This window comes from Schistocerca gregaria, unplaced genomic scaffold (genome assembly GCF_023897955.1).
Source record: "Schistocerca gregaria isolate iqSchGreg1 unplaced genomic scaffold, iqSchGreg1.2 ptg000213l, whole genome shotgun sequence".
Taxonomy (NCBI): Eukaryota; Metazoa; Arthropoda; class Insecta; order Orthoptera; family Acrididae; genus Schistocerca; species Schistocerca gregaria.
In genome coordinates, this window is record NW_026061741.1 from 588,133 (window position 1) to 603,360 (window position 15,228).

Sequence of the window (15,228 nt, forward strand, 5' to 3'; positions counted from 1 at the left end):
TTCTAACTAAATGTACCTTTCCTCTCAAACCATTTATCCCAGAACCATGGAATTCTAACGACCAGTTTTCTTACTCGAGGGCATGAAGAGTCGAGGGATATGAAAGGGAAGCAGTGGTTGGGAAGAGAGTGAGACAGGGTTGTAGCCTATCCCCGATGTTATTCAATCTGTTTGCTGAGCAAGCAGTAAAGGAAACAAAAGAAAACTTCGGAGTAGGAATTAAAAACCATGGAGAAATTGTATTATAATGAACACTATGGTCTTTTAATTTTTGAAATTTGCCCGCAAAACCTGTCTTTCAAAATTTTTCTAAAAATTTCACTATTAATATATTATTCATGAAAAATTGTCAGCTTGTTGGAAAATAGTGGAAATGCATGTAAGAAATGTTTTGTGTTTTACCGTTAATATAACACAACTTAGGATAAGGGTCATATAAATAGATCAGTTAACATGGTGGAGATGGAAGATACGGTCTCCCCGTGAATATTGTGTTTAAAAACAAATGAATATTTTCAAATCAACAGCTCATTTCATGAAGTCATAACTAGAAGTGAATAATCTCCACAAAAATTGGTAAGTTAATTACTTTGGTGCAAGAAAGTCTCCATCATTAAGGAGAACGATGTTTTCAATAACTTGCCGGCAGCCATAAAAAGCTTTACTACTGACAGATTTCAGTTTACGAGGAGCCTAAAGGATTTCTTGCTAACCATCTCTTCCGACACCATTAATGAATGGAATTACTTAGTAGAACAAGCGCGCGCGCGCGATTGAGTGTGTGTGTGTGTGTGTGTGTGTGTGTGTGTGTGTGTGTGAGTGAGTGAGTGAGTGAGTGAGTGAGTGAGTGAGTGAGTGAGTGAGAGAGAGAGAGAGAGAGAGAGAGAGAGAGAGAGAGAGAGAGAGAGAGAGAGAGAGAGAGAGAGAGAGAGAGAGGTGTCAAATAATACGTGTACTATCAGAAGTGTGACCAAATTTTCATTCCTCGTTCATGATCAGTCCATTTGCGGTCTGTGGATAATAAATTAGCATATTATTTTCCCATTGAGTATCTCCCCATTATGGATCAATTTCAATGGAAAGTACATATAATCTAACCCTCTTGTCTGCCCCACTTCTGTTGAAGGTTACACATGAGACAAATACCTTGTTGTTGTTGTTGTTGTTGTTGTTGTCTTCAGTCCACAAACTGGTTTGATGTAGCTCTCCATGCTACTGTATCGTGTGGAAGCTTCATCTCCCAGTACCAACTGCAACCTACATCCTTGTGAATCTGCTTAGTGTATTCATCTCCTGGTCTCCCTCCTCGATTTTTACCCTTCACGTTGCCCTCCAATATTAAATTTGTGATTCCTTAATGTCTCAGAACGTGTCCTACCATCCGACCCCATCTTCTAGTCAAGTTGTGCCACAAAGTTCTCTTCTCCAGTATCCTATTCAATACCTCCACATTAGTTATGTGATCTACCCATTTAATCTTCAGCATTCTTCTGTAGCACCACATTTCGAAAGCTTCTATTCTCTTCTTGTTCAAACTATTTATTGTCCATTATTCACTTCCATACGTGGCTACACTCCATACAAATACTCGGAGAAAAGACTTCCTGATACCTAAAGCTATACTCGATGTTAACAAATTTTTCTTCTTTAGAAACACTTTTCTTATCATTGACAGTCGACATTTTAAATCACTCCTAATGCGTACTCCCAGATAATTTATGGAATTAACTGCTTCCAGTTGCTGACCTGCTATTTTGTAGCTAAATGATAAGGGACCTATCTTTCTATGTATTCGCATCACATTACACTTCGCTACATTGAGATTCAATTGCCATTCCGTGCACCATGCGTCAATTCGCTGCAGATCCTCCTGCATATCAGTACAATTTTCCATTATTGCAACCTCTCGATACACCACAGCATCATCTGCAAAAAGCCTCAGAGACTTTCCGATGTCACTCACCAGGTCATTTATGAATATTGTGAATAGCAACGGCCCTATGACACTCCCGTGCGGCACACCTGAAATCACTCTTACTTCGGAAGACTTCTCTCCATTGAGAATGACATGCTGCGTTCTGTTATCTAGGAACTCCTCGATCCAAGCACACAACTGATCTGATAGTCCGTATGCTCCTACTTTGTTAATTAAACGACTGTGGGGTACTGTGTCAAACGCCTTGCGGAAGTCAAGAAACACGGCATCTACCTGTGAACCCGCGTCTAAGACCCTCTGAGTCTCTTGGACGAATAGCACGAGCTGGGTTTCACACGGCCGTCTTTTTCGAAACCCATGCTGATTCCTACAGAGTAGATTTCTAGTCTCCAGAAAAGTCATTATACTCGAACATAATACGTGTTCCAAAATTCTACAACTAATCGACGTTAGAGATATAGGTCTATAGTTCTGCACATCTGTTCGACGTCCCTTATTGAAAACGGGGATGACCTGTGCCCTTTTCCAATCCTTTGGAACGCTTCGCTATTCTAGAGACCTACGGTACACCGCTGCAAGAAGGGGGGCAAGTTCCTTCGCGTACACTGTGTAAAACCGAACTGGTATCCCATCAGGACCAGCGGCCTTTCCTCTTTTGAGCGGTTTTAATTGTTTCTCTATTCCTCTGTCGTCTATTTCGATATCTACCATTTTGTCAACTATGCGACTTCAAGAGAAGGAAGCACAGTGCAGTCTTCCTCTGTGAAACAGCTTTGGAAGAAGACATTTAGTATTTCGGCCTTTAGTCTGTCATCATCTGTTTCAGTACCATTTTGGCCACAGAGTGTCTGGACATTTTGTTTTGATCCACCTACCGTTTTGACATAGGACCAAAATTTCTTACGATTTTCTGCCAATTCAGTACATAGAACTTTACTTTCGAATTCACTGAAAGCCTCTCGCATAGCCCTCCTCAGACTACATTTCGCTTCGCGTAATTTTTGTTTGTCTGCAAGGCTTTGGCTATGTTTATGTTTGCTGTGAAGTTCCCTTTGCTTCCGCAGCAGTTTTCTAACTCGGTTGTTGTACCACGGTGGCTCTTTTCCATTTCTTACGATCTTGCTTGGCACATACTCATCTAACGCATATTGTACGATGGTTTTGAACTTTGTCCACTGATCCTCAACACTATCTGTACTTGAGACAAAACTTTTGTGTTGAGCCGTCAGGTACTCTGTAATCTGCTTTTTGTCACTTTTGCTAAACAGAAAAATCTTATTACCTTTTTTAATATTTCTATTTACGGCTGAAATCGTCGTTGCAGTAACCGCTTTATGATCCCTGATTCCCTGTTCTGCATTAACTGATTCAAATAGTTCGGGTCTGTTTGTCACCAGAACGTCTAATATATTATCGCCACGAGTCGGTTCTCTGTTTAACTGCTCAAGGTAGTTTTCAGATAAAGCACTTAAAAATATTTCACTAGATTCTTTGTCCCTGCCACCCGTTATGAACGTTTGAGTCTCCCAGTCTATATCCAGCTAATTAAAATCTCCACCCAGAACTATAACATGGTGGGGAAATCTACTCGAAATATTTTCCAAATTATTCTTCTGGTGCTGAGCCACAACAGCTGCTGAGCCTGGGGGCCTATAGAGACATCCAATTACCATGTCTGAGCCTGCTTTAACCGTGACCTTCACCCAAATCATTTCACAATTAGAATCTCCGTCAATTTCCTTCGATACTATTGCACTTCTTATCGCTATAAACACGCATCCCCCTTTACTGTCCAGCCTTTCTCTGCGATATACATTCTAATCGGAGTTTAGGATTTCATTACTGTTTACATGTGGTTTCAGCCAACTTTCTGTCCCTAGTACTATATGGGCGTTGTGACCGTTTATTAATGAGAGCAGTTCTGGGACCTTTCTATAGACGCTCCTGCAGTTTGCTATTAGCACATTAATATTGTTATTCCCTGTCGCATTTTGCCTACTCCTGCCTTACCGCGTCTCAGGAGGCGTCTTGTCGGGCCTAGGGAGGGAATTCTCTAACCTAAAAAAAAAAAACCCATGTGCACTCCACACGTACTCCGCTACCCTCGTAGCCGCTTCCGGCGTGTAGTGCACGGCTGACCTATTCAGGGGGACCATACATTTCTCCACCCCATTGCGGAGGTCGAGAAATTTGCACCCCAGCTCTCCGAAGAATCGTCTGAGCCTCTGGTTTAAGCCTTCCACTCGGATCCAAACCAGAGAACCGCGATCGGTTCTGGGAACGATACTACAAATAGTTAGCTCTGATTCCACCCCGCGAGCGAGGCTTTCCGCCTTCACCAACTCCGCCAACCGCCTGTACGAACTGAGGATGACCTCTGAACCCAGACGGCAGGAGTCATTGGAGCCGACATCAGCAACAATTTGCAGTCGGGTGCACCCAGTGCTCTCTATCGCCGCCGGTAGGGCCCCCTCCACATCTCGGATGAGACCCCCCGGCAAGCACACAGAGTGAACACTGGCCTTCTTCCCCGACCTTTCCGCTATATCCCTAAGGGGCTCCATCACCAGCCTAACGTTGGAGCTCCCAATAACTAATAAACCCCTCCCCCCGTGTGGCTGCTCGGACCTTGCTGAAGGAGCAGCCACATGTCCATTCACAGGCAGAGCGGGCGATACCACACGGCCAGCCTCCACATTGACCCTCCGCCTCGTGCGCCGCGAACGCCGCTGAACCCGCCACTCCCCTTGGGGAGAGGGTGGCCAGCCGCGCCCGGTACCCGCGAAGATGTCTCGACAGCAGGGACAGTGGGTGAAGCATCTAACACCTGGGGTGCACCATGCGACGCACTAGACTCCCCACTGCCGCTACACTCCGAGGCAGCAAAAGCAAAAACACACGGAAGAAGAAGTGACAAGTAAGAAAAATACAGTTAATACTTAAATTAAGGTAGCTCGCTGCACAGCAGACGTGAAGCAGACGGCGGTTAGGGCGACACATGCACTTACAACATAAAAGTAATAACAGATAAAAATACATGTTCATGAACCTGAGAGAAAATCAGTCCATAAGTTTAAACAAACGCTATCAGCAGTACAATGAGAATCAGCTTAATTTTTCAATTAACTCCTCGACAGAATAGAAGGAGTGACCCATGAGGAAACACTCCAGTTTCGATTTGAAAGCGCGTGGATTACTGCTAAGATTTTTGAATTCGAGTGGCAGCTTATTGAAAATTGATGCAGCAGTATACTGCACACATTTTTGCACATGAGTTAAGGAAGTCCGATCCAAATGGAGGTTTGATTTCTGCCGAGTATTAACCGAGTGAAAGCTGCTTATTGTTGGAAATAAACTAACATTGGTAACAAGAAACGACAATAAGGAATATACATATTGAGAGGCCAATGTCAAAATACCCAGACTCCCTGAACAGAGGTCGACAAGAGGATCGTGAACTCACACCACTTTTTGCCCGAACCTCTCGTTTCTGAGCCAAAAATATCCTTCTAGAACGGGAAGAGTTACCCAAAAACATAATACCATACGACATAAGTGAATGGAAATAAGCAAAGTAGACTAATTTACTTGGCGAAGTATCACTCACTTTCGGTACCGTTCGAATAGTGAAAATGGCAGTATTAAGTCTTTGAACAAGATCCTGAACGTGGGCTTTCCACAACACCTTACTATTTATTTGAACACCTAGGAATTTGAACCGTTCAGTTTCACTAATCATATGCCCATGCTGTGATATTAAAACGTCAGGTTTTGTTGAATTGTGTGTTAGAAACTGTAAAAACTGAATCTTACTGTGATTTAACGTTAGTTTATTTTCTACAAGCCATGGACTGAGGTCATGTACTGCACTACTTGAAACGGAGTCAATGTTGCACACAACATCCTTTACTACCAAGCTAGTGTCATCAGCAAACAAAAATATTTTAGAGTTACCCGTAATACTTGAGGGCATATCATTTATATAAATAAGGAACTATAGCGGCCCCAACACTGATCCCTGAGGAACCCCCTCCCCCTTGACAGTACACCACTCAGATCCCCCATCACACTGTATTACGTTCCCCCATTCCTGTAGATCGTTCCCTAATGCTCTTCCTGAAACACTGTACAACTTCTGATTCTGTCAGTTCTTTCAGGTCCCATCTCCTTAAATTCCCACCTTTTTCCAGTTTCTTCAGTTTTAATCTACAGTTCATAATCAATATATTGTGATCAGAGTTCACATTTGCTCCTGGAAATGTCATACAATTTAAAATATGGTTCCTAAATCTCTGTCTTACCATTATATAATCTATATGAAATATTGCAGTATCTCTCTTCCACGTATACAACCTTCTTTCATGATTTTTGAACCAAGTGTTAGTTATGATTAAGTTATGCTCTGGGCAAAAGCCTACCAGGCGGCTTCCTCTTTAATTTTTTACCCCCATTCCATATTCACCTACTACGTTTCCTTTTCTTCCATTTCCTACTGTCGAATTCCAGTCACCCATTAATATTAAATTTTCATCTCCCATCACTATCTGAATGATTTCTTTTATCTCATCACACATTCCATCAATTTCTTCATCATCTGAGGACTACTTTTACGACTTTGGTAGGCGTGGGATTCGTGGCTATCTTGGCCACAACAATGCGTTCACTATGCTGTATGTAGTAGCTTACCCACATTCCTATTTTTATTAATTATTAGACCTACTCATGCATTAGCTTCATATTAGCCTTCCTAATACTTAAATCTATATCCGATGTTAACAATGACGCCGGTGGATGGACTATCACGAAATTACTGACCGTCGAGAATGTCACAAATATAACCGACAAGCTAATGGGCCCTTCACAGGAAAAGGTTTTTTGCCAGAAAACGCGGAAAACTGAAACCCAGCAAATGAGTAAAATAATGTATACTCATTGAAAAAAAAATGGTGTATGCACACAACTTACACCACAATAGTCTGGGATTACTCTATTACGTAACACAGTTTCTGTGATTGTATCTTGCAGCTTTAGTTATTTTCAATTCAAAGAGGCTTTAAAAGGACAGAAAGAACGTGTTGGACAACGCTACAGATCGTTCTGTTAGCACAGTCTTTACTTTGTAATCACTTTCGTTGACTTCGGCAACTCTCAACAGAAATCTCCAACCTAACCGAGACAATGTGCTACGATACAGCCGAGATCATGACAAGAGAATGGGCTACATCACACTCGAAGTAAATGTATATAGGTAAGGATCCCCATGACCTGTGTACGTCTATTATAAAAAATCTCCAAGACACTCTCCTCAAATAGATCGCAATCTTCTCTTGACCTTCATCTGTTACTATTTCAGAATTAGAAACCAGATTCAAAGAAAATTTGGCTACCAGTCACAAAACTAGAAAAATAAAAATAATAAAAGTGAGAACATGGAACATGTTAGCAATAACCATAAGCAGGAGATTTTACAGAAAATAAAATTGAGAAAGGAAATTATTAATATTATCGACCGTTTAAGAACTCTAGGCTACGAAAGGAATGAAACCACATATCGAATAACTGGTGGAAGAGTTAGTGTGTTTTAAGATTAAATCCAAACAAGAATTAGAGAAAAACATATCGACGCAAGGCCTCTATTACGAAAAATTGCTAAATCTCGAGACAAATTGTGTCCTTCTGTATTTGATGAAATGTTTTGGCCCCTAGTACGGATGAAACAGTATCTGCAATATCAACAGGAACTTCGGATATGTGTTTCATATTTCATCCAAGCCTGCAGTCTATAAATATTTAAACAAAATACTATAACAAAATACCACTACAGGGGAATTACTTACGGAGTAGTTCTTGGTAAAGAAACACAGGACACAATTACGTATGTGGGCTTAATACGAACTACAACTGTGTTTATAAATCGCTATAGTTGCCTTGGACTAACGACGAGCGAATATCAATATAACCTGTACGCTTTTCAAAGCTGTTATCCATGAAAAAGCTAAACGACGTATCGCGAACAAAATACTATTTAACACCGAAACAATGATATTAGCTGACAATGGGCACAGACTTTAGTCAATGGGCACTGTTGAAAATTTGTGCCAGACCAGGATTAGCACCCGAGTCCCCTGGTTACTAGGGAGAGGCAATGATCACTGTGTCCGAATTACACAGTGGTCAACAGAATAGCACGAACTGCCCGAGCATGCCGTTCGTTAGATCCAAATTCTCAATTTATCCATAGACTGCTAATGCACTGCTCCTTGAACATAATCCTCCTCCCCTTAATTATACAGTACATGGCCAAAAAAACAGACACCGAATATATGCAAACTTGGCCTTACGAACATTGCAGACGTCGTCTATGTAACACATGTCAAACTTCAAAGAATTTACCAATTCGTTGCATTGTTTACTATAGACCACAAATCAAGTAACGTAAAAAAAGCACTGCGTCTATTGAGATCATGATTCAGAGTTTAAAAAAAACTAATAAGTCGCCTACATATTACAGTTGCTGCCAAAAGAGGAGAACCATTATTTTCCCACAAAAGGAAATATAGTTAAAATGACGCTTCTATTTCGGTTAGTTTATGCGGTTACTAAAATTTGCCGTGAAAGTTACATAGTGGACTCTACCCTCCCCCCACCAGAAACGTAGTTATCGTGGCTGTTGTGAGACACTTGTACACAGTTAGAGAAAGTGTGTTAAATGTGGCGCGTACGGAAACACTAGGCTACGCTACAGGGCAATCTGCTCGCACAACGTTTAGTCGGCATTCATAATCGTTGGCGTAAACAACTCTCAATCAAATTACCACCTTCCAACCTAACTTAGATCTCGGGCTACACTACCAATCGGCCTGTCATCACAACCAAAAATTCATTGAGGGGGGTGGGGGGATTTCCTGTATCTCTAGGAAAAACTGTCAGTTTTGTCAGGCTCAACAGCAAGATTTACCAATGGTAAACACTTTTTAGACGGCTCGTAATTTTAGAATAGTCCTCTTCGTCTTACTTGGCATAAATTGTTCGCTGGCGTCCCAGCAGCTAGCTCCCTCAGTGTCTGCTTCTGCCATCGCACCACGCCAGTCTGCTGTTGTCCTAGCAGACCGAACGCACCGCTCATCCGACACCTTCGGAACCACTCACTGGCCAGTTAGCAACTGAGCGGAACACTGTTTACATCGTGAAAGGAAAACTATGCAAAGATGTACACTTAAATGGCACGACTGAGTAGCACACACACAGTAATATCTGAGGAATGTCCTTCGACACGCGCAGAACGAAAGTCTTCTCGCGAACGTACAGCGTCTCTGAAAAAAAATCTAGTGACTATATTCCGGCGTTACGGCCAGGTTCTCATACAAATGAGCAAAAAAGGGTAAATTTGAAATTTTTTTTGAGACAATGAAAATACATTCGAACGATCTGTTTGGGAATTACGAGTGACAATACTATGAGCTTAATTTTAGATTTTCAATAAAAAATGGCGCCCGTAATTATGATTTGATCAAGGGCTTGCGAGACTGGAGTACGCAGAGTGCGTGCAGTGTGGCACCTCAGATGTTACCTGAATTCAAAAATGGGTAACATCAGTTGATACTACATTATTTCTCTGAACTTGAAAATGGATAACATCAGTCGATAATACATAAAATTAATGGGAGCGCATACCTAACCGCAATGAAACAACCTTAAATTTAACGATACAGTGCTAATTCGAACTTTGAGTTCGATTTTGAGGGGTTTGTTTCACTCCTTATGCCTACACAAAAATTAGTTAATATTAACAAATGTCATATTATAGCTATAAGTTCCTAAGAAAAGTGTTTACTTTTAGGGGTCAGAGGTAGAAGTTAAGAGATCGAACCACTTTTAATTTATGCTGCATGCCGTTCTGAGAAAATCGTTACTCGAAAAAAAAAAGTGTTCAAAGTTTAGGGAAAACATTTAGTTATATTATTACTTCGATTTGCATGAACTGAGTGTTACACATATATTCTTAATGTCGCTGAAAACGAATCTGAAGTCAGATTTTCAATATTCAAAACAGCTAATCCAATACGGAGGGCAAACGATTATGTTTTGACCAATTTTTACCAAAAATGTATTTTCGTTATTTACGTTTAGTCTGCAATTCAAGGAGTATTTATCAGCCCTTCCTCTACCTCTGATTGTTCCTAGACAGCAACTTCCTGTTCTTCTTGGCAGGAAAAGCCGATCTGTCTAAGCTGGATATGCAGCACTCGGCAGCCTGCACTTGATATTCGTCCGTATTTTCGGTGAGTATGTTTGCATGCATTCTGCAGTATGAATCCTTTTGAGCACGTGCGACACGGGACGAGTTATCATCTACATCTATATGGATACCCTGCAAAACACATTTAAGTGCCTGGCAAAGGGTTCATCGAATCACCTACACAACTGATAATTAATTGAAACCCTCAGCTGCCGACAGGTGTTGTTGATATACTTCGATGGGGACAGCTGAAAAGTGTGCCGCTACTGGGACTCGAACCCAGGATCTCCTGCTTACAAGGCAGACGCTCAATCCATCTGAGCTATCGAGGGCACAAATGAACAGCACGACTGCAGGAATTTATCCCTCGCACGCTTCCCGTGAGACTCACACCCCGAACCGCCCACAATCCGATTACGTAATGTACTTAATAGGTATTTGTCCATCCACTCATTACTGGCTCGCACTAAGGTGACGATTCCCGTAAGATTTCCGGTAGCCTGTGCGCATTCGCACAGACGAAGGTCAATGGCTGAGTGACGTTTAACCATAGATATGAAGATAGTAACTGTTCTAGAAAGAACAGGCGCCACTGACGACCGTGCAGCTCTTCTAGAATACATGATAGACCGGCCGATGTGGCCGAGCGGTTGTAGGCGCTTCAGTCGGGAGCCACGCGACCGCTACGGTCGCAGGTTCAAATCCTGCCTCGAGCATGGGTGTGTGTGATGTCCTTAATTTAGTTAGGTTTAAGTCGTTCTAAGTTCTAGGAAACTGATGACCTCAGATGTTAAGTCCCAAAGTGCTCAGAGCCATTTGAACCATCAGTCCGTATGTTTGCACACTACTTACAGTAACTTATGCTAAGGACAACACACACACACAACCATGCCCGAGGGAGGACTCGAACCTCCAACGGGGGGAGCCGCGCGAACCGTGACAAGGCGTTGGACACATGGCGGGTACCCCGCGCGGCTCATGGCAGCCGTGACACTGCTTCAAACAATGGACTGTAGAAACTTTTGTAAAGCACGGATTAAAAAAAAAAAACCTTTCCGTTCCAGGAGTCTAGACAAGTACACCTTTAAAAAATGCAACTACAAAGAAATTGAATTTTCGAACGGGGCAGGGCTTAAAACTTTGAAGAGTTAAATTTTAATGGCCGTTCTCTTGTATGCAAATAGTTTCACAGTAGAAATTTCTCTAGTTTTATTTATTTATTTATTTTTTGCTGTAGGTAAAGAAGGATAGGATTCTGAGAAGGGGGAAGGGGGGGGGGGAGGAATCTCACCTCTCCCACCTTGGAATTCTCAGTACAGAATTTTTATTCATTACGAGATTCTCAGCCACTTGCAGAAGTGATTTCGCGTGATTCTGCAAAACTTTTCCTTTAGCCAATCGTAGCAACTATAAGATTCCGTTCCTGCTGCATGACATGTCTCGGAACTTAAACTGACCAACTTATTTGCATAAAGAGCTAGCTTATCATCCGCTTCTTTACTTACTTAGACCGTTCATGGTCTGCAAAGCATTTTTTCTTTAATCGTTTTTTTATGTCTTTTATAAACTGCAACACTTTCTAAACTTTTCTAAACTTAACGCCGTTGAAGCATGGTCTTTTGCTGAATGACCAAAAAGCAATGCTGACAGCTGGGGTCCAAGGTTTTTGTTAATCAAGCCGTTTGTATTCTTGTTTGTATAACGCATATTTCTTTATATCTAATTGAGAAGTGAAATACCGGTTTTCGTAGATGCAGATTTAAAATATTTTAATATAACGCAATAAATATTTCATTAAAATTTTCATCCCCTTATGCTCGAAGTTAAAAACCAGTGAAACACGTAGTTTTTAAAAATTGTAACAGATTAGCCGAATACGAATTGTCAGATATGCTTTCATAATGCTTTCATAATGAACCATTTTCAGAAACGTGGAGCCGGACCTGGGGGTGAATTTCCTTCTCTCCGAGACACCCGGCTTCTTCTTCGACTTAGCCGGCAAACAGGCCGAGGACGCCGGGTGGGGACCGAATATGCAGCAGTTGGTGGATGGCGACGTCGTCACTAGCTGTTGCCTTCGTGCGGGCCTCTTGTGTAAAGGGGGAGCCAACCGTGGCCAAGTGAAGGTCTGTATTCCACAGGAACGAGTTAGCATGGCACTCAGATATTTCCACGAGTCGGCGGACGGGGGTCATTTTGGGTTCTTCAAGACCTTGAACCGAGTTCAGGAATACATGTTTTGGCCCAACCTATATCGCGATGGCAGGCGATTTGTTGGCAACTGTGTCCAGTGTAAGCGTGGTAAGCCCGATGTTGGGCTGCACAGAGAACTACTACAGTCGCTTAGGGAGCAGTGTCCTCTGGACCGCGACTCAAAGATCGAAACAACGATCGACGGAAACTGGCGCCAGAAACGCACCAGCTCACTCTATTTCATCCCCTTAGGGGTTGAACTTCCAAAAACACCGAAACACGTATTTTCTTATTTGTAGCCTTGAAGTCAAATACCAATTTTCGTAGATGTAGCCTTAAAAATACTTTCATAGTTCTTCCATAATTATTTATCTCAAAATAAAATGTTCATCCACTATTTCACCTCATAGAGGTTAAATTCCCAAAGATACTGGAACACATATTTCTTTATTTCTGACCTAGAAACCAGATACAAATGTTCGTATGCCTAGCTTCAAAATTACCTTAATAGCTACATGATTCAGAAATCCTTTCATGTCCTGCGTCTCCCCCTTAGAGGTGGAATTTTAAAATATGCAGTATAAGCGGTATAAGATCAACACTCTTTCCAAATTCCACACACACACACACACACACACACACACACACACACACACACACACACACACACACACACACACACCACTACCAATGCCACCACCACCTCCTGGGGAAATTTCTGCAGACGCCCTTGTTCCACTGCAGTCATATTTTGCCGACGACCTACATTTAGCAGCGTGGGAGGGATAGTGTCGTGCAACAGACAGTATACTCAGTAGACAACGAACTGTTCGTTGTGAAATCAGCGACATATTAACCGAGACTGACACAGAAGGTGCTGAAGGTGAAGCACACTAGACTCGTGTCTACCACGGCTTCAAATAGTATCGATTTACTATGAACGGAAGTTCCGAAAAGTGAGCAAGTAATTTTACAGTAAATTCAGTACCGATGGTGAGGATATACAACGAAAAACATTTCTATAAAATTTCAGAAATAATGAAATATTCCACTCAAGTCGCTTGACAGAAAACGCAATGGATATGCTTGCACTTAAGACGGAAGGCCCTACGTGCTTACGCAGGCTTACGACAGATCGCAAAATTCGGCAGTAGGCGTAAGCCAACCTCTTGTGCTGCCATCTGTTATTGATGCCAGGCATCAAGGTCTCAGTAGTACGACCATCCACTGGAGAGTAGTTTGCTTTGTAAGCACTCCGTCTTCAGGCCACGAGTGACCTACTGGGACAGCACCATCCGACCGCCGTGTCATCATCCGTGGAGGATGCGAACAGGAGGGGCGGGGGTCAGCACACTGCTCTCCCGGTCGCTATGTTGGTATTTTTTGACCGGAGCCGCTACTATTGGGTCGAGTAGCTCCTCGATTGGCATCATGAGGCTGAGTGCACCCCGAGAAATGGCAAGAGCGCATGGCGGCCTGGATGATCACCCATCCAAGTGCCTTCAACGCCCGACAACGCACTTAACTTCGGTGATCCCACGTGAACCGATGCAACCTCCGCGGCAAGGCCGTTGCCGCAGATATTTTACAGTAGTTGCTTACGTTTCATAATTATCTAGTTTACGGGGAAAATGTAAGAAAGGCGATTGTCACCGAAGCTACAACTAATCTGAATTTCTGGTTAGTTATCAAGTGGTCTTGTGTGCGAGCCTGAATTTTTCATCCTTTGCGGTGGGAATGATTCAAACCCGTCATGTTCTTCTTATGAAGTGTTCTATTTATTTTGCACACAATGATCGTTTGTAGTTGTCTTGAGTTACTAGGTTGATAAATTTTTGTTTGGCGCACGTATCATAACTGAGATTTGCGCTTAATGGCTGAAGGTGAATTAGCGTAATGAGTAGTAGCGAATGTTACAGTAACATGTTTGTAAATTATTTCAGGTAAATTACGTTAGTCGTGTAATATTATCCGTATACCAGTACAGTATATGGGCCAATTACGATAGTCATGGAATACTATCCGTATAAGACTATGTCACCTTGGTGTCCCGGAATTTGCTTCAATTTTGGAATCCACGAAAGAACTGGAAATTTTCCTTTACACAGCTTTCCATATAATTTCTATTACAGTGATTCAGTCTTGCCTGTCACTCGACTTTTCTGACTGTGAAATAAATTCTATCGCTCAGGTGCTTATTACCTCTTCGTGTTTCCATTTGCCGATATTGCGCATAAACACATATCTCAAAGTTGCTATGGACATTGATGGAGCGACACACTTTCCTATGGCGACACTGCAGTTTATAGATAGAAAAACCGATCAGTTAAAACGACATGGGTATTTTAGTTCTGAATAACCGATGTCTTTCAGTATTTGTTTGCTCTCGGTTATAACAAGTATCTTTTCATTTTTTCCTGATAACCACGTAAAAACAGATATATCAATTAGCCACAGATGTCGTAGTAACATTTTTAGTTTTCAAATAAACCTTTTTAAAAAAAGACGAGTAATTTTTATTCGTAAGATTTCCATAGCACTGAAATACGGCGTAATTACAGAAAAAAATGGGAAAAGTTATGTATGCCACTTTAATAACACTGCTGATAGAAACGAGCAACAAATGGATTGGTCCAACATTGCCGAGACAATACTGTGCCTGTAATACAAGCAGAGCGCGAGACTGGACACAGTTTCTCGCTGTTGTCGAACGTCAGTTGTAACATAGAATGGCACCATCTGGAAGTCTGGAAGTATTTTACGATATGCGGTACGAGTGAAGAACAAAGTTAGATTTGGTCGACTTGCGACATCATACAAGGAAAAAAGTTAAAATTTAACAAATCATTCATAGTTCTGG

At 41.9% G+C, this 15,228-nt stretch overlaps 1 non-coding gene across 1 annotated transcript; it reads right to left on the reverse strand.

Annotated features, from left to right (window-relative positions):
* Window positions 1-10,433: 10,433 nt before the first annotated feature.
* On the reverse strand, window positions 10,434-10,508 carry Trnat-ugu (transfer RNA threonine (anticodon UGU)). The gene has a single exon. It is a non-coding gene; the product is annotated as a tRNA-Thr (tRNA).
* Window positions 10,509-15,228: the final 4,720 nt, after the last annotated feature.